Consider the following 25,955-nt stretch of genomic DNA (forward strand, 5'->3'; position numbering starts at 1 on the left):
TATGTGGTGGTGTGGCTATCCCCCTAAGTGAAAAAAGTGTAAATGTGTTCAGTAAACATGATAAGTTGCAAATCATATCATAATAATAATATAAGAATATGCAATACCATATATGATTTTTGTACAATTTACACATTCTGATACGTGTATTGGACACATTCCTATAATATTTTCACTGAGGCCTATACTTCATTTCACCCTTCGTCCGAGCGTGGCGGACACTACCAGCCAATCCAGCGTCGAGAGAGCGTCATATGACCTTGGACTGCACATAACCAAAACTTCGCGTGATACTCTCCCGGCGCCGGATTGGCTGGGGTGACCCAGCATCCACTGGGTCACCCCAGCGGGCGCCCATCCATGCCAAGCACCCTTTCCCAAGGGTGTTATCAAGCACCCATTATGAAGGGTGCTTGCCTGAACATTATGAGGGTGTTGGCCCTGGTACAGGCTGATTTACACCCTTAAGTGTGTCAAAACTTTTACTGTGTACTGAAGTCTTCGCTTTCCCATTAGTGCCAGCAAGCTTGTGTAAAGTGAAAAATATTGTAACTGAATATCCTTGCACTGTCCCTTCACCTAAAGTTACTTTTTTCTTTCTTTTTTTACTGCTGCATTACCGGGGGATCTTAATGGTGGGACCACGGACGACTGAAATCGTGGTCGCAACCGGTGTCGTAAGACGTAGTGCTCAAAACGTCCAATAAATATTGAGCAACCTTCCAGCAGCTTCGGTTGTCATTAATATGTAAAAGTTTTTGGGGTTGAGTTCTCAAACTTGAGCGGCCGAAATTGTTGACAATCGTCTGAGGAACACCGACATTTTCTGACTGTCTGTGATAAATAATATATAAAGTGTAAAACTACAGCCACTTTCTGCCAGTGACTGGCCAAAAGTCAATGGTCAGTGGCTGGCCAAACGGGAATGGCCAGGGGCTGGTCAAACGTGAACGGCCACTGGCTGGCCAAAAGTGACTGGCCAATGGCTGGCCAAAATCGAATGGCCAGTGGCTGGTCAAAAGTGACTGGCCAGAGGTGAATGGCCAGTGACTGGCCAAAAGAGAATGGCCAGTTACTGGCCAAAGGTAGATGGCCAGTCACTGGCCAAAGGTGAATGGCCAGTCACTGGCCAAACGTGATCTGCCAGTCACTTGCCTAAAGTGAATGGCCAGCGACTGGCTTAAAGTGAATGGCAAGTCACCAGACGAGGACGAAAACACTGCTATTGCCGGGCACTTTGGCCAAGCTTGGGCCGTCAAAAATCTGGTTGGCCATAGTACACTTGCCAGCGATGGCCTAGTCACAACGTGCTGCTTGGCCTGATACTGGAATCTGAACTGTTGGAAGGTTCTCGCTTTTCACCGGAGGGACAAAAGCGCTCTCTCCTGAGCTTACACGCGTGTCGTTCAATCGCCTACTCATCAACAAGACGGGCTGCCTGATCAACTTCTAGTTCGGTGGCTATGGATATGCGATTCCGTACCACCTGTCAAGTACGCCGAATCACGGCAGGGCATATTACAAACTTATTGCGGAATGCCTCATTAGCCGAGCCTGCCGCCAATCTAAAGTATGACAGGTGTCATACCTAGAATACCCGAGTCCTGTATGTCTCTAAAATATTTCGGCACGCATTATGTGGCATATTCCGAATTATTTCAGAGTAGACATCCTTATCAGCAGCTTGAAGGTCACAAAGATTACAGAAAAATGTGATTTTCAGAGAAGTTATCCCAAGTAGAGCACCCCTTCCTGACTTTTTATTCCTGAATTACCAGATTGCAAAGCTTGCCAAGTATCCTAGAATGTAATTCAATTACTCCTTCAAAGTAGTTGTGCTCTACTCAAGATAGTAAAACTTGTTGGGTATTTGGCACAACGCTGGAAAAAATGTTTGAGTTGGTAGAAATAATGAAACGACTTTGAATATCTTGCTGAAAGGTATGTTTGGGCTAGTAGATTGATGGAACATCTTGGTTTAAAACAGAGCGGCAAATTAAGGTACAGTAGAGACGAGAGAAACGACGGTGCTGTCGTCTGTCTCGTCTTTGTCCTTGTTTTGTTGCGCTGTGTTAAAACAATATGTTAAGTATCTTGCATTATTTTAAATTCAATCAATTTCTTTTTGCGACTAGAAAATGTTCATTATAAGTTGCCGCAGTTTGTGAAATCATTTCATTATACTCACATTCATAGTCCTCAGCATCTTGTAGTGATCTCAATATATAACAAAAAGAATTCTCAAACAACACGTATTTTTCGGAATGTTGAGTGAACGGTTTTTACCAACATTCTTGATGATATATAAGGCAGCCGCCTAATTCACCGATGAAGTTGAAATCGAGATTGTAGCAGGTTCCATTTGGTGATGTGGCCTTACGCTGAGGCTGGCCTTGGAAGGAAAAGATGGGAGAAACGTTTTTTGTTGTTGTTGAATTAAGGGGTAGATTGTGATCTCGACACCATACGCACTGATCGTGTTTCAGGCGGGACCTGGCGTGTGGAATTAACGCCCAAAGTAATACAGTGCAAAAGAATTAAAAAAAAAATGGCACGAACAGCTATAATTGCAGCCAACAATGAACGGCGTCAGCAATTAGACAAAAACAAGCATAGAAAAAAGGGTATGTCCCAACGGCTCATACAACCTTTCTAAACATGTGCACACCTAGTAGCTGCTGGGTCAACTATCCGAGTACGTCGTCGTTTGAGCACGTGCTGTGAGCTAATATTAAAGACAAGTGCAGCGTCAGCGTTCGGCGAGGGCTCGGAATAAATCCCACGCTTCGTGCCCGAAAAATGGGGACGGCCAGTGCTGCTGTGATGAACTTTTCGAAAATAGTGTATTGCGTTGATTATTTAAGGCCCTGTTATACTCCGACGTCGAGCGTAGCAAGCGCGGCGTAGCGCATCGCACACAGATACTGATTGGTCTTAGATGTCGATCTCCTGCTTGATGGCCAATGAAAAGCCCGCGTTCTGCTCTACGCTGCGTTTCCTGCGCTCAATGTCGGAGTTTAACAGAACATTTAGACTGTTTATTGAATGCTCACAAAGTACCGAGTTGAAGATTCCATTAATCTTTTGGTTCGGGAATGTTGGTGGAGAAAATCTTCAATGTTCACGCCCCGAATAAAAACGAAAGAAAAAGGTTTTCTATACCGCATTCCTACGCAACTGTTGGCCCGTCTACTTCTTGTAGGGGCATTTCGCTTACACCCCGGAATTGGAAGTTGTTGCCATTTTAAGCAACTATCACTCATTTTTCTCCTGCCTCCCGTATATTTCTGATAGCTTACTCCACGTTTTAATATTCTATACGTTTTGTCCCCCATACCCAACACACAGACTACGTAGGAATTTAAGTGAAGACAAGAACAATTCAGGAAATAAACAGTAATCTCACACCCACTTACGCTTCAACTTACAGGGTAACACGAGATCGCGGTTTCGGAACATGCTCTCGCTGAACAAGCACTCCAGCAGGAATGTATGTCTCAAATTAAGGGTTGAGCGCCAGCTTGCCCGTGTTTGTCAAAAGTTACTCCTCATGCGCTAGGCCTTGGCTTTGAATCGAGGGGTCTTAAAGCACGAAAGAGAGACCGAGTACAATACGTAGGTCCTGCGACAACTTGGAAATATTAAAAGGAACTGTAATTAAAAAAAATAAAGAAAACAGCAGCGCAGTGCGCACATGAAGCGCGCGCGAACAAAAACGTTTAGACACTAACACGGATCGCTTTAAATGCAGATGTGACGGAGTGTACTACCGACCATTCGGTGCTGTGCGTGCGGGCACGTGTGTGTGAGTGTGTGTCCCACCGTGGCGTTCGCGCCAGATTACAAAGAATCCTCGCCTCGCGGCTAGGGGAAGGGAAGAGGACAAAGAGGAAAGACAGCAAAAAAGGACGGTTAGCCGTCGCAAGCCTTCGGACAGAGAACGTTGTAGCAGTTGTCTGTGTCGCGAACTCAAGCCGAGTTTAGATAAAGTTCTATGTGCCGGAGCAAGCGCTGGGTACTGTCTCTCCTCAACGTCGGGCCCCGACGACGGTGTGTGTGCAGCTCCTAACCAGAGTCTTCACAATCGGTGGCAGCGGTGGGATTCCACGTTGAAGGTTTCGCGGGAAAGTAAACCCCCGCAATCGAGACAGTGCCCATGTCGTCTGAAGAAGCAAGTACGGCGGCCATCAACACCGTAGCCGAAATCATGGCAAACTCGATCGGCGCCGGAGTGCTCGCGTTGGGCTCAATGGTGCCCTCGTTTTCGGGTGAGGGCAGCGGCCCCACTGCGCCAGACTTTCTTCAGGTGCTAAGCCAAGTTGCTCAGATGGGAGGTTGGAGTGATGAACAACAGATTGGCATCGCTAAATGCAAGATGATCGGAAGGGCCTACAACTTTGCCTGGCACGATGAAGAAATGAGAGCGGTGAAGAAATATCCCGAGTTCAGGGATCTAATGCTCAGGAGATTTGACAATGAACCGCAAAGTCTGAGGCTTGAGAAGTTCATGGCTGCCAAGCAAGAGACTAAAGAGGACGTCCGAGAATTCGCAAGTCGACTGCGGGCGCTGGGTGCGAAGACTATCCCGAAGTTCGAAGGGGCCGGCGCGGCTGAATCACGAGCAGCTGCAGATAGTGTGCTGCAGCGACAGCTTCTCTCCTTGTACGTAAATGGACTGCGAGATCCTGTCAGACGCTACGTGTTATCAAAGGGTCCAACTAGCTTTGCCGACGCCGTGGAGGCTGCCGCTGCAGAAGAGCGCAACGAGAAGTTAGTTGCACCCGGGGCTGCATTACGTGCGGTCGATGCGCGCGAGGAAAATAATGAGACGGACTTACTCTCTCAGCGCCTCGACAGGCTTGAGAAGATGTTTGCTGACAGCATCGCTCTTCAGCGGGCGCCGATGGAGAGGGGTCTCCCTCGGAATACGTCAGTGCGTCTCCCAATGCGTTGCTGGTACTGTAACCTGGTCGGCCATAGAATAAGAGAGTGCAGAAGTAGAATCGAGAATGAAAGGGGTTCACTCTCGAACTCCGTACAACAAGGGGTACAGCAGCCCTACAGGAGCGAAGAAAGAGGAAAGGCCGCTTCGGGAGGGTCCCACGGGCAGGGAAACTAACAGGTCCCCTTCCGAGCGACACCGGCGGAGGGGGAGAAATAAACGTGGCCATTAGGTTGTGCGGGGAGAGCGGTCCGGTGGTGGCGGCAAATATTGGAAAAATGGAGCTACGTTTTCTGGTGGACACCGGGTCGAAGGTCAGTCTCCTTAAAGAGTCCGTCTTCAGAGAACTGAGTCAGAGTGGTCGGACGTTCAGCGAGCACCTCGGGGGCACGCGCACGCGGTTGACAGGCATAACAGGAGAAGAGCTGGAAACCCGTGGTTGCTATATCATACCACTTAGGATCGCGAAGACCTCGTTCTGCCATCCGTTTTTTATCTGCAACGACAGTGCGATGATCCCCGTGTCCGGAATCCTGGGGCAGGATGTTGTGCGCGCCCACGGCTTGGACCTGCTGACCACGAAGGGGGTGGTTGTGCTCGACGGGGAAGAGGTTCCGATCTTGAACTGGTCACCATCGCAACCTGTGCGGGGTGTATGCTCTGCTGAGACACCTGACATGTTGGTGTCGGAGTGCGTCATTCCACCAAGGACAGAGATTATCGTGGCTGGTAAGCTCCGGGGGAACCCACCCCGCGGCGCACTTGGTGTGGTGGAGATGGTAGAGATTGAGCCTCATGGGCTTCTGGGGGTTGATGCTCTGGCACGTGTAGATCAGAGGGGACGTGTGCCGGTCTGGATAGCAAATCTTACGTTGTCTGAAATGCGCCTGCCCAAGAACAAGCGGGTCGGAGTCTTCGTTGACGTAGAATCTGACCCACAACTTGAGGAGATGATACTGAGTTGCGACACGGTCGACGGCATGTCGGAGGCGGCTTTCTTGGGAATGTTCGAGCTGTCCCACGTCCACCCCGGGGAGAGAGGAAGGATCGCTCAGCTCCTGTGGAAGTACCGGGCGGCATTTGCTTTAACGAAGCTGGACCTCGGTCACTGCACACTCTAAAAAAAAAGGGAGGAGAAATGGAGGAAAAAGCGATGTTCCTCCCTGTCACCTACGGAAGGGAGGAAATCGCACCCGTTCCTCCATTTCACCGATTTAGATGCAGCGCAACCTGGTGGCGTATGAAAAAGGTACGAAAATTCCTCCCCCATGCTCCCGGCGGCAGCGGCGGTCGAACCGCCGCTACCGCCGCGAACATGTTCAATGGCGGTGACGGGCACTGACGGCTACTTGAGGGACTGTTTACCGTCACCTAGAGCAATCCCACTACTGCCCATGCGCGGTGCTAGGAGGGAAAAAGTGGAGCTGTGGGGGCTAGCGGAGGTACACTAATTTAACAAAAAAAAAAACAACGGCGTGCGTCTCGCAAGAATCACGCCGTATGTGCCCGCTTCGAGATGGCGCTTATTCATTGTGGATGAAACCTTGCAGCTGCGATAAGTACAGGTGGCGACTTATCACTGGCATGGCAAGTACGACCGCTTTCGTCGCGTTAATTGCTACATGACAAGTAGACATAGTGACCCCGGAGTGAGGGAACAAAAAAAGGACGGACAGACACAAGCAAATAGGCAGGCGAGCCTTAACAGGCTCGCCTGCCTATTTGCTTCGACTTTAGTAACAAGTAGAACGCACAAGAAATAATCGGCATAAGCGTTGATTTTTTTTTTTTTTTTTGCTGAATCCCGTAGTTGCTAAGATCACTGCTCTATTCGAGTCGACACGTCTATACGTTCCTAGCCCCGTCACCTCCGCGAGAAACATATACTCTTGAAATAAAGCGTACGTACCATACAGCGAAAGGTAATCCGTGCGGCGTTTATTTCAGTTCTGTGTAAAACAGAACAGCATATCCAGTCGATAGGAACGAGCACTGCGTTGTGGCGAGCGACTTCGTCCGACACGCGCTGTAGTCCGTCAACATCGGGATCACGACCGGCTTGCGGAAAAAGGCGAATCCTTTTTGTTTTCAAAAACCTGAGCTCTGCACAAGAAATGACACTGAAATGACGATTCGGCGAAGGAAGGAAGCAGCCGATCCGGGAAACAAGGTCAACCGTTCATTCGGGAAGAGTCCACTTGGAAGAAAGGGTAGTACAGACGTTCCATTCTCGTTGCGCGGCGAGGGGGGGGGGGGAGGGAGGGGGGGGGAGGGAGGCCGGATCCGCGGTCTTGAAGGAACGGATGATCCACCACAGCCGACGGTTCACCGCCGCTTTGTTAGTTTGTGCGGCATCTCCTGGTACTGTGTGCTGCATATCAAATAACGCACTCGCAACAAAAAAAAAAAAAAAAGTATAGTGAACAAATAATTCCGCCGCACTTTTGTTTTCTTTTATGCGGCCGACTTAGTCCCTCATCGCGCGGTTTCTCTCGTGTCGCAAAACAAGCGCTGGCTGGCTGTAGTACACGACCAAGCCGACCCGGCGTCAACAACGTGGATCTCAAAACTACTCGTCGCAAATGTACTGGACGTACTTTTAAAAGAAGCAAGGATGAACATAAGCTTACTCGATAATAAATTAACGTTCTATTTAGATAGCGACATGAATAGAGTATTACTAGCAATTGCTGTACAACCTTTTATTTTAGCTTTAGTGTCGGAAATAGTTGCACTGAGTTAGCTCTCGTAACGCTATATTCTGCAACAGGTTGCAAACGTTCTTTAAAACATGAAAGCACGGCTCCGCCACGGTATCCATAGCAGAGGCCATACCCATAACGGGTTGCTTATAGAATTGCGGAAGTGACTGAACGATAAAAAAATCTCAATACGGGCTTTTTAACTTCCTGACGGACTTGGACAACGTGATGTTTTTCAGCGGTTGCGATACCAAAGTCATGGTTCGTGGGTCCTTATCGCTCCCACCACTTACTTTTTATGATAAAAACGCTGCAGGTTAGAGAATTAAAACAATATTAAATTTCTCTAATACGGGTGACAGAGCATGACCCAAGATATGTCGTCTGCTCTTGCAACGAGTCTCGTTAAAGCCAGTAATATTTTTTGTTTTAAAAATTCATTGAAATTCTTGTGCAAAAATTAAAAATAATTATTCCCCCGTCAAAACTTAAAATAGATTACACTGGCACTGAACACTCCAATCAAGCAATAGCTCGGTGGCAAGTTTCAGCACCAGTGTACTGCATTTCAACACTGCATTGCCAACATGATCCTTCGAACTTATTAAAAAAATAATCATTAAATTTTAGTTAATTAGCCTAATGATCTGCATTTGCTTTGATCAGGGTGTTGAATTAAGAGATGGGAACTATTCCAAGAGACAACTGAAATAATGTATGAAGAACGAGTAATATTTGCTCCGTCTCTCCGTGTTTATGCAACAAATGATGGCAGTCACCGGCCAAATCGAATTAAAAAAAAAGACTGCCATATATAGAGAGAGTGCAAACATAGCGTACGTGGTGCAGGGTGGGGGTTCGGTGTCGCTGCGCTGTTGTTGTTGTGGGGTGTTCTGCTTGTGTTTCGTGTATTCTGTGTTGTATGTGTATATACCATGCAGCGGTCGAGGGTGTGGGACATTGGAAAGCAAATTGGCACTTCACCAACATTTTTTTCTGTTTTGAGCGCCATCTGGTGGAAGCTATATGAATTACTCGAGGGGAGAAAGTTTCCTCCATTGGGCGAAAAAAGGTGGCGATTTTCCTTCCTTCTTAGGGGAGGAACGTTTTGTCCACGAGCAAAAATAGGTGGCAACTTTCCTCCCTTCCTAGGGGAGGAAATTTCCTCCCGTTTTGTAGGAGGAAATTTCCTCCCTTTGTAGAGCAATATATGATACACGCGAGTTCCTCCTTTAAGGGAGGAAACACTACTCCCTTTTTTCTTAGAGTGCAGTACAATCAAACACAGAATCAACACGTCGGAGGCTGCACCCGTATACCGCCGAGCGTATCGGATACCATTCGCTAAGAGAGACGAGATGGAGCAACAGGTCCAGGCCTTGTTAGACAAGGGTATTATAGAACACTCCGTTTCTCCCTGGGGTGCACCCGTTCTCCTAGTTCAGAAGCCCGACGGGTCGTTCAGGTTTGTGGTCGATTATCGCGAACTAAACAAGGTGACAAGAATCGACCCATACCCTCTCCCAAATATTCAGGAGATTATTGCTCAGCTGGGCACTGCTAAGTACTTCACCGTGGTCGACATGGCCTCAGGGTTCTGGCAAATAGAAATGGACGAGAGTGACCGAGAAAAGACGGCCTTCAATGCGCCGTCTGGACACTATCAGTGGCGACGGATGCCCATGGGGCTGGTTAACAGCTCGGCGGTATGGCAGCGCACAGCCGACGTAATCCTTGCAGGTATTTTGGGGAAGTCGTGCCATGTGTACTTAGATGATGTGATTATATACAGCCATGACTTTGACCAGCACCTAGCGGATGTGGAGTCCGTCCTGATGTGGTTCCGGGCAGCGGGTCTGAAGTTGGGACTCTCCAAGTGTCAGTTCTTGTGGGAGGAGGTGAAGTACTTGGGACATATCCTTTCGAGGCAGGGTGTTAGGCCTGATCCTGACAAGCTGAGCTGTGTCCGTAATTTCCCAACCCCTCGGAATGCGAAGGAAGTACGACAGTTTTTGGGATTGCTTGGATATTACCGCAGGCATGTGAAAAACTTCGCGGAAAACGCCAGGCCCATGACGCGGCTCACCTCGCCAAAGGTAGACTTTGTGTGGGACGAGGAAGCACAGACGGCTTTTGAGCTAATGAAGGATGCTCTAACCAGTGCCCCCCTTTTGAGATTCCCGGACGTTTTGAGGGATTTCATCGTTATGACTGACGCATCCGGCCAAGGCTTGGGCGCAGTGCTGGCCCAGGTTTTTGATGGACAGGAGCATCCGATCGCATTTGCGAGCCGCCAGCTGAACGAAGCTGAGAAGCTCTATGGTGCCACTGAACAAGAGTGACTGGGCGTAGTGTGGGCTTTGCGCCACTTTCGATGCTATCTATTCGGACGGCATTTTCGTGTTATTACGGATTGCAACGCCCTCAAATGGCTGATGTCCGTCCGTGACCCAAACTCGCGCCTTGCGAGGTGGAACTTGCTGCTTCAAGAACATAGCTTCGAAATCGTGCATCGTGCGGGGAAGTTGAACCAGAACGCAGACGCGCTGAGTCGGGTGGTCGTTCGCGGCGTGGCGGACTTCAGACCAATGCTGGACCTAGAGCGTTTTCGACAAGAACAGAGGAACGACGATGAGCTGGTGAGCTTGATTAAACAATGTGAGAACGCTCCGGGTCGGCACAGCGAGTACTATTTAGACAACGAAGGTCTACTTTGCCGACGAGAGGGAGACAGGCGGACGACACCGGAGACATCGCGCGGCCACGTCGTCGTTCCGGTTTCACTTCGCGATGAGCTGCTGAGAACAACGCACGATGCTCCTTACGCCGGACATCTGGGAGCACGGAAGACGGCGGAGAGGCTCTCCCGCGACTACTACTGGCCGCACATGAAGCAGGACGTCAAAGTTCATTGCGATCGCTGCGGCTCCTGCTCTCTGCGGAAAACTCCTAAGGGCCGCAAGCCTGCACCTCTACAAATATTCGAGGAAATCTCAAAGCCCTTCCAACGGACGTCGATGGACATCATGGGACCCCTGCCCCTATCAACCCAGGGAAATCGCTATCTGCTCGTTTTCGTTGAACACCTCACCCGGTATGCCGAGGTGATTCCCATGCCCGACCAACGGGCGGAGACCGTGGCCCGCCTCTTCGTCGAGCGCGTTGTAATGCGCCACGGGACGCCTCAGCAACTTTTAACAGATCGTGGTGCAAACTTCACGTCAAAGCTCCTGCGAGAGGTATGTAATCTCCTGGGAATCCAGAAGATTCTTACAACGCCTTATCACCCCCAGTGTAATGGAGCGGTGGAGCGCCTCAATCAGACTATAAGCGGAATGCTGGGTCACTATGTGGCCCGTGACCAACGGGATTGGGACGTATGGGTGCCTTACATCACCTTCGCGTACAACTCGGCAACCCACGAGAGTACTAAACAGAACCCCTTTTTCCTTCTTCATGGCCGCCATCCTGAGATGCCATCAGCCCTTTACCAGTCACCGACGGGAAGTTACGGCACTCTAGATAACTACAGAGATGAACTGCTTCAGCGACTCTCATCCGCCCACGAGTCTGCACGCCTGATGCTGGCTGACTCTGCCGAAACAAGGAAACACCTATTCGATAGGGAGGCCGCAACTTCGAACTTTGCCGTGGGTGACGTCGTGTGTATCAACGACTTGGCCGGCGTCCGTGGGCTCGCCAGAAAGTTGCAGCCTAAATGGCGCGGTCCGCTTCGGGTCGAAAAACTGTCGGAGGTCACCTTCCGAGTAAAAGACACCCGAACAGGGGAGCAAAAAATAGTTCATGCTAATCGCCTTAAGCGATATGGTGCCGGAAGCGGTGACCGGGGTGACATTGGGCCTCTTCGGGGGCCGGGCATGCCGAATGATGTTGGGACTCCTACTGCCATGCCCGCCGTTCCAAAGCCCCACGGCCCGTGTCCAGCAGATGAGAACAGAGTGGATTCTGACGAGAAGAGGTCAAACGATTTCATCATGCTGGCACTCTTGGAGGAGTTGTCTCACAGCTCGGCTGCTGCTCCTCCTAGAGCAAGCGAACCCGCGCAGGAACACCGCTATGCTTTGAGAAAATACGGACCAGTTGATTGACCTTAAGGGACACACGTACGAGAAACCTGCGGGGCCCACCGGGTGGTCTGTAATCTGCGGGAACATCCTTAGTGAGCTCCTCATTGTTCTGGGTTCAATGTGTTGTCCCATTCTGTTCACTGTTCTTAGCGACCACGTGATGGTGTATTCTGTGCACTTTACCCAGTGTTTCTATAGGTATCCTATAGTGAGTTCATTACGGTCCGAAAATTAAGTGTCTTTATAAACCTGAACATGAACATCCCTTTAAGTTTTGTCAGATGAATTTTGTGTAAGAGAAAATTCCTTTTTTGTGTGGGCGAGTGTGACGGAGTGTACTACCGACTCATTCGGTGCTGTGCGTGCGGGCACGTGTGTGTGAGTGTGTGTCCCACCGTGGCGTTCGCGCCAGATTACAAAGAATCCTCGCCTCGCGGCTAGGGGAAGGGAAGAGGACAAAGAGGAAAGACAGCAAAAAAGGACGGTTAGCCATCGCAAGCCTTCGGACAGAGAACGTTGTAGCAGTTGTCTGTGTCGCAAACTCAAGCCGAATTTAGATAAAGTTATATGTGCCGAAGCAAGCGCTGGGTACTGTCTCTCCTCAACGTCGGGCCCCGACGACGGTGTGTGTGCAGCTCCTAACCAGAGTCTTCACACAGACAGCCGCCATTTTATTGCTCTCAAATGCTACGTTGTGACGTTATTATAAAAAAAAGAAGCTTGTAAGTGTAGGTAATCTGAGAACATTTAGTGGCTTCAGGTTAATGCGAGAAAAGTGTCAAAGATGCATTAGACATTGCCTGTCTATGCATCTATATTCAAGCCTAGAATAGTAGTTTAATAACATGTGGAAGTAAAATATCATAGAGAAAGAGCGTAACTATTTCACGAGTGTCTATAACTGAACACGCGTACATTTTGAAAATGAAAACAGCAACACATATAGTAAAAATATGTTGAATCTTTTCAGTTTACTCTTACACACGAGGAACAAAATGTTGCGTATCAAATAAGAGTGATAGTTTGATTGGCAACATCTTAGTGGTGTGAGGCACTTGGATATTGTCAGCGACCTCGTATTCCTAGCAAGGTTATACCAGTTTATGTGTACCGCCAAAAGCTGGATACCAAATAGCTCAGTGGTGTCTATTCAAACTAATATTAACTCCTATGCATCTAGAAAAGTTATTCAAACATGACCCCACACCAAAACCCACTTTGCGGGCAAATAAAGAAAAAAACTACTTGCACGCTGCCGCAGCCTCAAACACATGTGAGAGGTTAACCATATAAATAAAGAGAACACGAAACATGCAAGAACAGTATTGTTAGTCAGCGGATGGCCCGTTAGCAGCTTTCAATAAAACTGCGGTTCATAAATTTATAAATTGCAGCTGCACTTATTGTGAGTATCCCGGTGACAGCTCGTTCGCGCTCAATGCTAGCCAGAATTTGTGCGGTGACGATGTTAGCGTTAATTATTACTACAAAATATATAAGATACGTACCCAGATGCATAATATTTTCAATGCTGTAACCCTTTTGTTTTAGAGCTTGAACATATTGTGTTCTCCATTTCCTGTCGCACAAAATGGGATAAATGGCTATTTGTAGAAATCATGCTTACAAGACGGTTGGTGTAAATTTACGGGAAAATAATAAGGTCGGTGAATATTTTCTATTCATAATCTTGCACGCATTTTCTTAAATCCATAGTGATAAAATTTTAAGACATCGTGTATTTATATTCTTTCAAAGTTAAAATACAAAAATATGAAGGGCAACAAAAAGTCGCCGCCAAGCTATCATTTAGCAGTTTGCCTACGTTCAGAATAATTAAACTTATTTCAACCATATGTTATAGACTTAATGCTTCTGTGAAAAAACGCGTTCCAAGAATTAAAAAAAAAGTTACCAGTTCTTGGTCTTCGTTATAAACAAAAATGGACGTTTTCTTTGAAAGAGCAATACCATCCAAAATATAATAGATGCAAGCACCTGAAAGTTACCGACTAGACTAATGTTTGGAAACTATGTTACAACCATGAGATTCTTAGCCCTAGAAACTCCGCATATGTCTGCTTCAATGAAAGTGCCACGTTTGCGAACATGTTATATTTAAGAAGGCATAAATGAGACCGTTTCCCATTTGGAAGTTTATTTCGTGAGACCATTTTTTGTCATTAAGATCATCTGGCGGGCTAGTTGCTTGTACATATTGAGATATTAAAACGAAAAACGGCAGTAACGTGATACGAGGGAGACAGGAAAGAGCGCTATTTCCTTCTTCGTCGTTTTGTGCATTAATATCCCACTTTTGTCAATTCTAGCCAGCTCCCAGTGGGAGCCGGCGATTTATTTCTGTTTTCCGTAAACGGCCCTTTTTGGTTTCTTCACGCAAAGCGGTGTGTGTCGTTATGGCGTTTTTTTTAATTTTCTTGCCCTAATGGAATTAATGTTTGTTTACTTTCGTAATTTGATCAATGGGTCACGTTTGTGCGTTCAGTGAGTTGAGATTATACACTTTAAAGGGGTGCTGCGACACTTTTCTGGTTTTGGACAATTAACTGCGAACATTGGTCCGTGTCACCTGTACATTAGAGAACACAAAACCATCTTTGCTTCCACGCTGGTTTTTATTTTAAAAGAATTAAAAAGAACTGGATGTCGCAGTACCCCTCAACTTTCAATCCGACTTTTGAGTGACGCCACTTGTAGTAGTACTACATTGTCTCCCATTGGTTTAAGAACCCAGAGCTGTTATATTTCTACAGATTAGCGTCGCCAAATGTTGCGGCGTGTGATCGAGACAAGAGGCGGTTCACCAAGGGGCTTGCGCGGATTGTGGCATCGAAGGGGGACTGGTTTTGTTGACTTTGCTCCCAATGACGGGGCACCGTCACTCCTATAACTGCCAGACCCGTATATATATATATATATATATATATATATATATATACCGTATTTACTCGCACAATGAACGCACTCGCGTAATGAACGCACCCCCCAAGTCGGCTCACAAAATTTCGACTTTTTTTTTCACCCGCGTAATAAACGCACCCCCAACTCCGACGTCAAAATTTTGACCCCCTCCCCCCACGCGCGCGAAATGAATGCACTTTTCTATCCTGGTGCAGCGAGGTCGCGAATGCATGGGCGAACAAAACGCCTTGCAAAAGGCGTAAAAAAAATTCAAAAAGAGCAAACCGAAGCAAAAAAAAAAAGAAAAATGGAGAGCTTTTTTTTTTTTGCACAGCGCAGTCTGGACTTCGGGGTCGCGTGCGGCGCGCAAGCAGGTAAGAGAAGCGGAGAAGCCCTCTAAGCAAACGAAACAGCTTGCGAAAGGCGGCAAAAAAAAAACAAAAAAAAACCCACGAAACTAAGAGAAAAAAACAAAGAGCTTTTTTTTTTCTTTTTTGCACAGCGCAGTCTGGACTTTGGAGTCGCGCGCCGCGCGCAAGGAGGTAAGGAAGAGTAGCGGAGAAGCCCTCTAAGCAAACGAAACAGCTTGCAAAAGGCGGCAAAAGGAAAAAACAAACAAACCACGAACTAAGAGAAAAAAAACAAAGAGGAGCTTTTCTTCTTTTTTTGCACAGCGCAGTTTGGTTACGGAGGGGGAGGGGGGGGGGGGTCGCGCGTCGGGCGCCGCGCGCAAGGAGATGAGAACGATAAGCGGAAAAGCACTCGCCTAAGCAAACGAAACAGCTTGCGAAAAACAGGCGGCAAAAAGAAAAATGCCCAAGGAACTATGAAAAAAAAAAACAAGAGGAGCTTTTTTCTCTTTTTTTTTTTTTGCACAGCCCAGTTTGGTTACGGGACGCGCGCCGCGCGCAAAGAGATAGGAAGTTACGTCGATTTTTCGTGATAAAAAGTCCGTTCATTATGCGAATAAACACGGACGAAAAAATTTTACTTCGCGTAATGAACGCCCCCCTAACTTTGCATCGATTTTTCGTAAAAAAAAAGTGCGTTCATTCTGCGAGTAAATACGGTATATATAACTAACTAACTAACTGAGAAGAAAAGAAAACCCTAGGTGAAAACAGCAACGGGCGGTTTATTCTTCGACGTTTCGGCCGGAGTCCGGCTTTCTTCAGGAAGGCCAGACTATATATATATATATATATATAACTGAAAAAAAAGAAAGCTGAAACAAAATAAACGTTTAATGGGGCGAACTTGTGCCCAAAATAAAAAAAAATGAAAAGAAGATAACAATAGAGCGTGGCGGGCGTCGATGGCAGCGTAGCAGCAGGATCGAACGCTGGGGCGAGACTGAGAGCGGGTTTTACCAGTTGTTTTCTGTTTTGAAGATTTGTGTTTGTCCTTTGTTCCCTTTTTCCAGGAATTCTTATCGTCGTCTGTTAATATATATTTTTTTTTAATCCGGCCACGTATAATAAAGATTTGCTCATTCTTGGAGCCTGTACATTATCGTCGAAATGAATTTTCGCCGAGTATATTTACAACGGCACACCTATATATGCTGCACGCAAGTTCGTGTGCGGGACTCTATTCTGCCATAATATTAATCCTATCTTAGATATCAAAGCCTTTTTGTACTTTTGTATGCGTCCTATATTTAAGCCTCAGTATACAGTTTGAAGTACTATATATATATATATACCAAATTATTGACTAACAAATGAACTTGCTCAAGCACGCCGACCGTGCTTTAGTAGTACTCCTAGGTGAATAATTATCGGTTTTCTAAATGACAACTAACCACTTCAGTGAACACCAAAATATTATGTATAAATTGTTGAATATTTTATCGAACCTGTTTATGTTGAGAACATTATAAAACAATAAAAATACTTACACTTTTTTAGATTTTGTATCGTACCATTTTGATGTGTAATTGGCACTCTTCAATATGCGATTAAGGTCACTTCAATGCACTTGGAGGCATCTCACATTTTTGTTATGTTCTTGGGTCCCCAGTCCGCTACTATAAATGAGATAATAGCTCTGGTTCGCCGTACACTTGATTGTCTGAAAATATAACAATGTATATTTTTAAATTCTTTGTACGTATATTAAATGCTGTCCTCTGGTTTAACTTTGAATGCTTTGACGAGGCCGTGGTGTGAAGACGGTTCTACTGAAAGCTTAGCTAAACGTAAGAAGACTATCAAACACAATTTCTTTGCGTTGATCATAAATTGTGATGAACATCGTCGAAACGCACGTTCCAGTTTCGTCCATGTCGTCTACGAGTGAAAACACTACATTAATTCTCCAGAAAAAAAAGTGACAAGTGCATGAACTAAAGAGCATACTGAAAAGGCTTAAAAAGGAATGTGCCCGCTTGTAAAAGTGACATTAGAGGACAATATTGTTGAAAAAAAACGAACGAACAATCAATATTGATCTTAAGTAAGAAGAACGGCGGCGTTGTTTTACCTTTATTTAGAATCCTTCATTCAGCTCGGTTTTTATTTATGATTATAGTCATCACATTTTCTTCTATCGCCCTTTGAAATTCGTGCCACCTGGGAAATCAATACATCAAGCCGCTGACAATAAAACAAAACCGCTTTCCACTTTTTCTAACACTTAAGAACTACACATTTCCGAAGGCTCAGACTTCGCCCAAACGTAGCGCAAAACGTTAGTGAAAAAAATTTTAACTAACGGTCTCGGGATATAAAATTGTACGGAAATTAACAGCAATCTGTTAGCAATGGGGTTTGTTTTTAGCAGGGGCATTATTCGCGTACATGTATTCGTATGGTCATTCGGCTGCCATCTCCCCACTTATATAAACAGGATCTGGACTGAAACAGCGATCGCTTCATGACAGGCAAGATGACCAATATTGCTAAAATAATTGTATCCCCGGTGAAAATAAATCATACCTTCAATGCATCCTGCATCGCGCCAAGGTCTTTCCTGTTTAGGTCAGGATTGTTGTCCGGCGGTTTCTTCCAACGTCTAAACTCTACGTCGGCGTATACCACAGAAACGCTTAGACAGAGCACCAAATGTTTCAGGGCCAGCATCGTTGACGACCTCTCAAACGTAGTTGCAATATGGGCAGACGTGTTCGCTTTATAGCGTTCCATAGATTACGTCATTCTTTGAAAAATCGAAATTTATTTTTCTTCTTATGTTGTGAAAAGAAGCACTCACTTGCGTGCAGTTACAAAAGTCACGCTCTCCCAACTTTCGTTTTTTGTCAGATTAGGTAGGTGTGTCTGTTCTTCATTTTGTCAGCAAGGAACCCCCCGCTTGCAAGGATGTTTAATACCCTAGGACCCGGCATAACATTATGTAAAGCACTGACGCCTAAAAAATAACGCAATCCCAGGCCGCCTTGCGCACCGGCGCTGTTCCCACCATCTGCTCGCCGCTCGGTCGGCTCGATCGGCTACGTGAGGCACAAAGCCGAGTACGTCTGCTCCGTGCTTGTGATCTGTTTCGTCAGCTCGTTGTTACGGCTGGCTTTCGGTACGATCACGGCACACAAGAAAATATTGGTGGCTTACGAAATGGCAAATTTAATGAGATTTTGATATTTGTTGAGCATGAATCGCCAAAAACTTTCCATTTTGTTTATTCACTCCAGAAAGGAATGCTTTATTGTCCTGTCTTCTCCTGCAAGCCCTTCTGTTTTGCAAACGTGTTGACGAAACGGCGTTCCAAAGAACAACCTTCATGGAACGCGTTTCTTTTAGAAGGAAAAAATGAACGCCGCCGTTCTATCTTGCATCAGTGGAACTGGAACAAGAACGCAATAGGTTTTCGAGAAAAAAAAACGGCAGAAGGGACGGCAATTTTTTGAATATATATTCGCAAGTTAATTGAAATCTATGGTAGAAATTTATAGTCAGTGAGAGGCCGACTTGTAAGTAACGCGTTACAAGTAATGAATTCCTTGTAAAGATTACATTTTACTGTACTTTCGTAACGCTTCAATTACTTCCTTTAAGGAGTAACGATCCTTGTAATTGAATTACTTTATTGCTGTAATCGATTACAACATTACGCGTTACAATTTTTCTCTTTTTTTTTGGGGGGGGGGGGGGGGGTAGATATGCTTGAGTCACTCAGCTCTGGACAGCAGTCAATTTCTTCTTTTTCGAAACCACTAAGCACGGTACCTCAAATATTAGTATGGCACTTCACGATGCTTCGTTTCCTGGGTACATTTTTTGTTTTGTACACCGGAGACTACGTACGGGTATGAAAAATGACGTTATCCAGCTGAAAAATGACGTTATCCGGCTGAAAAATGACGTTATCCAGCTGAAAAATGACGTTATCCAGCTGAAAAATGACGTTATCAAGAGCTGAAAAACGGCGCCCATTTTTCATTTTATTTTTTCATGAGAGGGTTTGGGTATGTTGGCGTCACTCACTCAGCTCTAAGCAATAACAGTCAAGGCTTTTTTTTTCCCGGAACAACTGAGCACGAGACACCAAGGATTATGCTACCGTAATAAAAAAAAAGTTGAATGACAAGTAGCGTTGGGAAGTAATCGATTATTTTAGGGTAATTTTGCGATTAATGTTTGAGGCTGTAATTGTAATTGTAATCGGTTACTTTTTTCAGTAACGTGTACAAGTCTGCAGCTAACCCGCTAACCCCCTGCTAATGAAAAATTCCTCGCAAATTTATTTATTTATTGACTTTATTTATTTGGTTGTTCGTGTCTCAAATCGAGCAAAGTCTTTGTATGAGACACTTAGGTACAAAATACAACATGCTCAGAAACAGCTATACATTCTTAACATGCATACATTCCCTCATTCAATCTCATAGAAAAGGTTTCAAAACAGTATGGTTGCTATATGTGCAAGAGTGACTCAACTTCACGTTTAAAATGTTTAAACGTTTAAAACGTTTAAAATAAAATATACGCGGAGTCAGTGGGGACATTGCTTGTTCCGATGTGAATTATAAAATGGAAAGGCAGGTCTACTACCAGGAATAGGTCCGTGGGAATTCACAGAATATAACGTGGCACAATCAAGTTGACCGTGAATCACTCTATTAAAGAGCAATACGTCTTGCACGACTCTTTCGCTTGATAAAGTTTGTAAGTTGAAGTTGTTAAAATTGTACACATAGTCATAAAAATACTTTCTATAGAAATTCTGATCATAAATCATACGAATGAGCCTCTTTTGAAGATGTTCGATTAGTTCTGATTCGGAAAACGTAGGATGGTTCCAAACAACACTGGCGAGCTCAATCCTTGAACCCACTGATCTCTATTGTAGTAGGCTGGATCGCGGATCGCGGCCTCGGCAGCTGGGGCCGAGTGTCGCCACCGGCGGCCATTGATTGACACCAGCCAATGCATGGGACTCTATGGGAAGAACGAGAAAAACTGCCGTTTTCCCCTGTTTCTAAGCTGTTCTCGGCACTGAAACTTTTTGGATGCTTTTCGATAAGCCCGTCAAATAGATTACTTACAAACATTAAATTTGACAGCCCTCTCAATTCTAATAAATAAATATTTTGTGGTTGAGAGTGATTCCGCAGTAGTGCAGCTCAATGATGCGAGTTACCTAGAGTTACCGCGGAGTCGGTGGCGGTTTCGTTGAGTTGGGTTTAGCAGACGACAAGCTCCAAGGCTTTGCAACGCGGAATTTGCTCACTCCCGGAAAGCCGCTGTCGAGATGGAACTTCTTTGTCATTCATCAACTTCTGGGCTTTCCCGAGGACGGTCTTATTGACGGCAAGTTCCTTTGTTTACTCCACTACGAGAGCAAGCTTGCCTGCTCAGCCGTAGGTGCTCCGGTACGTTTGATTTTTTTATTCGGCGACCGGACGTTTGACAAATACCGATTCGATCTCCAAACACCCGACATAAGGATCGCAGCGCACAATAAAATACTCGACTCCGAGCACAGCGTACATGCTTCAATATGCTTACTTTTGTGCGTTTCTCCCATAGACTCGCGTGTATTGCCTGGTGTCACGCAATGGCCGCCGGTGGCGACACCGACGGGCTCCCGATCCGCGATCCAGCCTACTAAAATAGAGATCAGTGCTTGAACCACTGATCTCTATTGTAGTACGCTGGATCGCGGATCAGGAGCCCTTCGGTGTCGCCACCGGCGGCCATTGCTTGACACCAGGCAACACACGAAAGTCTATGGGAGAAACGAACAAAAGTAAGAATATTGAAGCATGTACGCTGTGCTCGAAGGCGAGTATTTTATGTACTGCGATCCTTACGTCGGGTGTTTGGAGATCGAATCGGTATTTGTCAAACGTTGGAACACCGATTAAAAAAACCAAACGCACCGAGCACCTACCGCTGAGCTGGCAAGCTTGCTCTCGTAGTGGAGTAAACAGAGGAACTTGCTGTCAATGAGACCGTCCTCGGGGAAGCCCAGAAGTTGATGAATGACAAAGAAGTTCCATATCGACAGCGGCTTTCCATGAGTGAGCGAATTCCGCGTAGCAAGGCCTTCGAGCTTGTCGTCTGCTAAACCCAACTCCACGAAACCTCCACCGACTCCGCGGTAGCTCTAGGTAACTCTCGCCTCATTGAGCTGCGCTACAGCGGAGTCACTCTCGACCACAAAATATTTATTTATAAAAACTGTGAGGGCTGTCAGTTTTGATGTTTGTACGAAATTTATTTGACGGGCTTATCGATAAGCATCCACAGAGTTTCAGTGCCGACAACAGCTTAGAAATGGGGGAAATGGCACTTTTTCTCGTTCTTCCCATAGAGTCCCATGCATTGGCTGGTGTCAATCAATGGCCGCCGGTGGCGACACTGGGCCCCAGCTGCCGAGGCTGCGGTCCGCGATCCAGCCTACTACAATAGAGATCAGTGCCTTGAACAAATGAGGCTACAATAAAGACGAATAATACACGCGGGATTAGTAAATATCCTTCGTCAAACGGTAAGTCATACCCAAAAGTTTAAAAATAGAGTTAACAATCTGGGATATATGAAAAGAAAAAGAAAGATGGCTATCGAAATATAAACCAATGTCACGAACTGTGGTGACGCGTAAAATAGGAATGGTACCGAGAACTTAGTCGTTAGAAATCGGTTGCCGTGTTCTATACATTGATAATACGTTGGTTTTATTAGGATCGATCATTAAATGATTGGATAAATACCACTCATGCACATGTAGCGTTTAGCGGGGTGCGAGGCTTCACTTCGAGGTAATATTTGGGCTGTGATATTTTTTGTCACTAATGCGATACGAGTAATTTGTCTTGGTTTAACTTTCGTTCGAAGTTACCCTTCAATCATGGAATGTTATTCAAACGAGACATCGTTTTTGTTTTTTTTCACCGGGGAAGTTTTTTGTTTTTACGAAGCGGTAGCTGCGTGCCCTTGTAAATGCGTGTTGCATTTACAAGATCGCTGGCGCAAAGATGCGTCCTGATAGCAAACCGAAACCTATAGGGGTTATTCACTGTCAGGCGTAGCTGAGTGCATAGCCATTCAACGCGTGCTGACGGCGGGTTTCCACTGCGCTTTTGCGACGTGCATTCCATACCACCAAGATTGACGGTCATAACAACCTATAAGTGTGCGCCCGTTTCGAAAATGCCAAGTGTACAGTGTACTCAATATGGCGTCCAGTGAATACCCCTTATACTCCGTGAGTCCCTACGCTGACAGTGCTATCGTAGCTACACGCTTGCCGGACCAAGCCACCCCGTCCCTTTCACCACCCGAACCCTCTCTCTGTGTGTGGGTATGGGCGGAAGCGGGATCGCATGTCTGAAGATGTGCTAGACGACTGGGTTAACAAGCACGCTGCTTCCACCGAACTGTCAGCTTAAAGGGAAGCTGAAGAGTTTCTTGAAGTCGAACAAACAGTAAAAGTTGCAATGTAGACAACTTAAAGATTATGTGTCTTAAGTTTTCTTTCGGTCTTATTAGTAGGAGCGTCGCAAAGTCAATTAAAATTTCGACGTAGACCCACTCGCTACGGCGCGCCGGCAGTAGGAAAGCTCGAGAGGTGAAGAAAACAAGCAAAAGTGACGTCATCACACGGGTGACCCTTGCTCGCCACTAAGCTGGATCGGGTAGGCTGTCAATGACGTCACGACACCCTGGAAAGATAGCAGGGGGCAGATCGGATCGTCGCATGCCCGACGGCAGTCCCTGCGCGTAGCTTGCAAAAAAATAAATGCGGGTCGCATTTACCTCTGGCTAAGATGAGCGCGATAACTGAATCCACGGGACAAAATGCTATAAAAATCCACTCCTAACTTAGATTTCTTGAAAAGTGCTTTAGTGTCCCTTCAAGAGCCAATGCAGTATAGAAACGCTTCGTGATTATGTATTTCCTTGAACATTTTAAATTGCTTTACACACGTTATATCTTTCTAAGATGATTTAATAATTTTTGACCATGCCTTGAAAGTTTGAAATTTAAACCATACCCTTAAGTCTCATAATTAAGAAGCTATTTATGCTAAACTAGTTAATAATAAACTTACACCGAACGTTACTAATTCTCTCAAATAGGTCCTTTGAAAGACACCATACCACATTTTTTTTTTTTTTTGGTATGACGCGTAATTTTCGGGGGAACGATTTTACCCACGTTTCAAGGAACAGCAAGTAGAACATTCGAAAATATCGTTTATGAAATGGTCCACAAATTGTATGCAGAAGTCGGATGCCTGTAACATACTCCACACCAGTTTTCTTGGAAACAACCCAAAAGGAAGAAGCACACTAAATCGCACATAGGCGAGGCTACAGTGTTTTTGAACTACGTTTCAGCGTTAGTGCAGACACAGGCGACGCTATGAGCTAATGGGATCAATCTAGCAGTTTTTAAAGTGCAAGTCACTGGGCCTTTTTCTTTGGCCGTGTTTCAAAATTTACTCCATCTTACTCCAGGGTAAGGGTTTTGTACCCTTGGCGTTCTAAAACCTACCCGCGTCCAGCGTTTTTCAATTTGTGCTGTAACGTGACACGATCCGCCGGAGTAACTCGGATCCATTTGGGTAAGACATGGAACACAGCCTTTATGATTGGTTCAGAAATTATATAATACCGAAAGATACATGACGACCACCATGATGATGCTCTTTTGACGGTGTCTGATTGGTTCCATTCGCTTGTAGCGTCGGCTGCGTCTGGACTTGAGCTCAAACGAAGTGTAACAGATGTTGGCACTGCCCTCCGCCTCCTTCCGTGACGCCTGGAACTCTAGTCTGGACACTTGGCGAAAAATTGGGGCACGATCATGGGGTCATTTGGACGGCGGTAGCTGTGCTGCTGATTCGACGATAGGACGATGACGATTGTCATATCGTCACCAAATCTGCCCGCCAAATTTATCGGGGAACCTGAGTTCATCTGTAGGTCCCGTGACGGCAGGGTGAGGCAGCATCGCGATACAAATGTGTCGCGATAGTATTCCAGAAATACATGATGTATTTACATGTCTGTATTGTGATAAACCTGTCCAACTATATATATATATACGTATAAACGAATATGTGCAGATGAATGAACCGTACTTAATCCAATGAATTAAAGAATCCAAGTTTTCAGGAACCCGCCGAAAGCCAAAAATTGGCGGAGCCAGGATTTGAACTCTGGGCCTCCCAATGTCCGGTCGGGTGTGCTAACCACTACACCACTCCACCTTAGCTTTCTGGCGTTTCCTACCTGTCTTATTAATGCACAAGAAACGAAATGTGTCCAATCGGAGGTGTTCTGGAAACACACGCCGCCGCGTAGAACGCGGTACGACGCTTAGTGTCACGTGGTACGTGCTCGTTTGTGCTCCAGAAATCCTCCCACTGTTTGTCTCGCCCCGTGTACATGTAGTATTCTTTGTTTATGAGCTTTTTTTCGTTACACTATTGTTAGTTATCATATCGGGTCCGATGCATTTTGTTACAATTTTAAAATGATTTTTGACCTCCCACAAATTTCGAGACCAGGTTTCGTATGAGACGTGTTGTGTGTGCCTCTGAGCGCACATGACTCCCTTCTTTATTGTGCAAAAGTTAACACACGTTTTCCCACACTTGGGACGGTGGACTATTCCAGCAGATTCCAAAAGTTGAAGGCACAGTCGACGCGCCCAACTAGCAGATAAAAGTATACGGGTTTCTTGAACTTTATTCAGCGGTGACGTCATAAGGTCACCGCTGAAAGAGGCGTTCGGACTGGATAAAATCGTAGTGACTTCTCGAGGTTATTCGGGAGGACAGAAAACTCATTTATATGTCCCTGTGGCAGTAAGTACTCGATCGCTTGCTGGTTTAAAGACAATATCACGTAATCTAAATTGTGCTTCTTTTTTGTTCCTTGTGTTGATTGAAGAGTGCACCAAAACATCCAAAATAATGTTTTTATAACAATGTATTTCTGTTTCTGTATTCCAGCCCCACCCAATTGTATTCCTGTATTTGTATTTGCAAATATTGTTCAATTTTTCAAATGTATTTCTGACACGCATCTCGATATATTTTTATAAATGTATTTTCAGTATCAGTATTGCATGTGTTTTTGCCATGTTTCCCAGTATTTGTGTTTACAAATAGTTTCGAGAATATTTCTGCCCAACCCTGCGTAATGTCAGGTCGCATGAGATCAATTTTCCTGCCAAATTTAGCTGAAAAACTGAATGCGTTCTCACGCCGTCGTGAATCATGGGGACGAGCACGTAACCACTACCGCTGTGAAAAGTCGGCGAATCCAACCACGACGGTCAAATTCCTTGCCAACGTTTTCGTCTACTGCTCTTTTTGGAGCCCCTTATAGCATCCATGATTTTGAACGAGTGGATTTAAACGAACCAGTTAATTATTGAAACGATACACTGGTCTTCGCTCTTAGATTATAGGCATCAGCTCGGGTATTTTTTATATCCTGAAAGATGTACTCGTTTAAGCATAGAAAAACACTGATTCTGCTGAACATGTCAGTATGCGGGAGATTTTTAGAATATACCATACTTAAACATAAATTTAATGCTTAAACATTATGAACGTTCTTTTACACGCGGTGCCCAACCTTATCGTCTTTTTTTTTTTTCAACATACCCGCGTCTATCACGTTTTTCTTTTCACATTTCATAGATGTTTTTAGTTCCACAGTTTATTTTGAACACACTACCCTTTTAAATGATGTTGCCATTTCATTGCGTGTCTTCTAACGGGTAAAGTAGTTAAATTATTTTCTTAACTGCGTTTCCTCCGGGGGGCTCTAACTTGCAGGATGTTACCTCGCCGTCAGAATCGTGCCAACCTAGCGCCAC

At 45.6% G+C, this 25,955-nt stretch overlaps 1 pseudogene; it reads right to left on the reverse strand.

Moving 5' to 3' along the window:
* Positions 1-17,737, reverse strand: part of LOC120843495 — a 38,504-nt pseudogene extending 20,767 nt beyond the window's left edge.
* Between the last annotated feature and the right edge of the window lie 8,218 nt (positions 17,738-25,955).

The sequence above is a fragment of the Ixodes scapularis genome, unplaced genomic scaffold (assembly GCF_016920785.2).
Source record: "Ixodes scapularis isolate PalLabHiFi unplaced genomic scaffold, ASM1692078v2 PGA_scaffold3__209_contigs__length_174095766, whole genome shotgun sequence".
Classification (NCBI taxonomy): Eukaryota; Metazoa; Arthropoda; class Arachnida; order Ixodida; family Ixodidae; genus Ixodes; species Ixodes scapularis.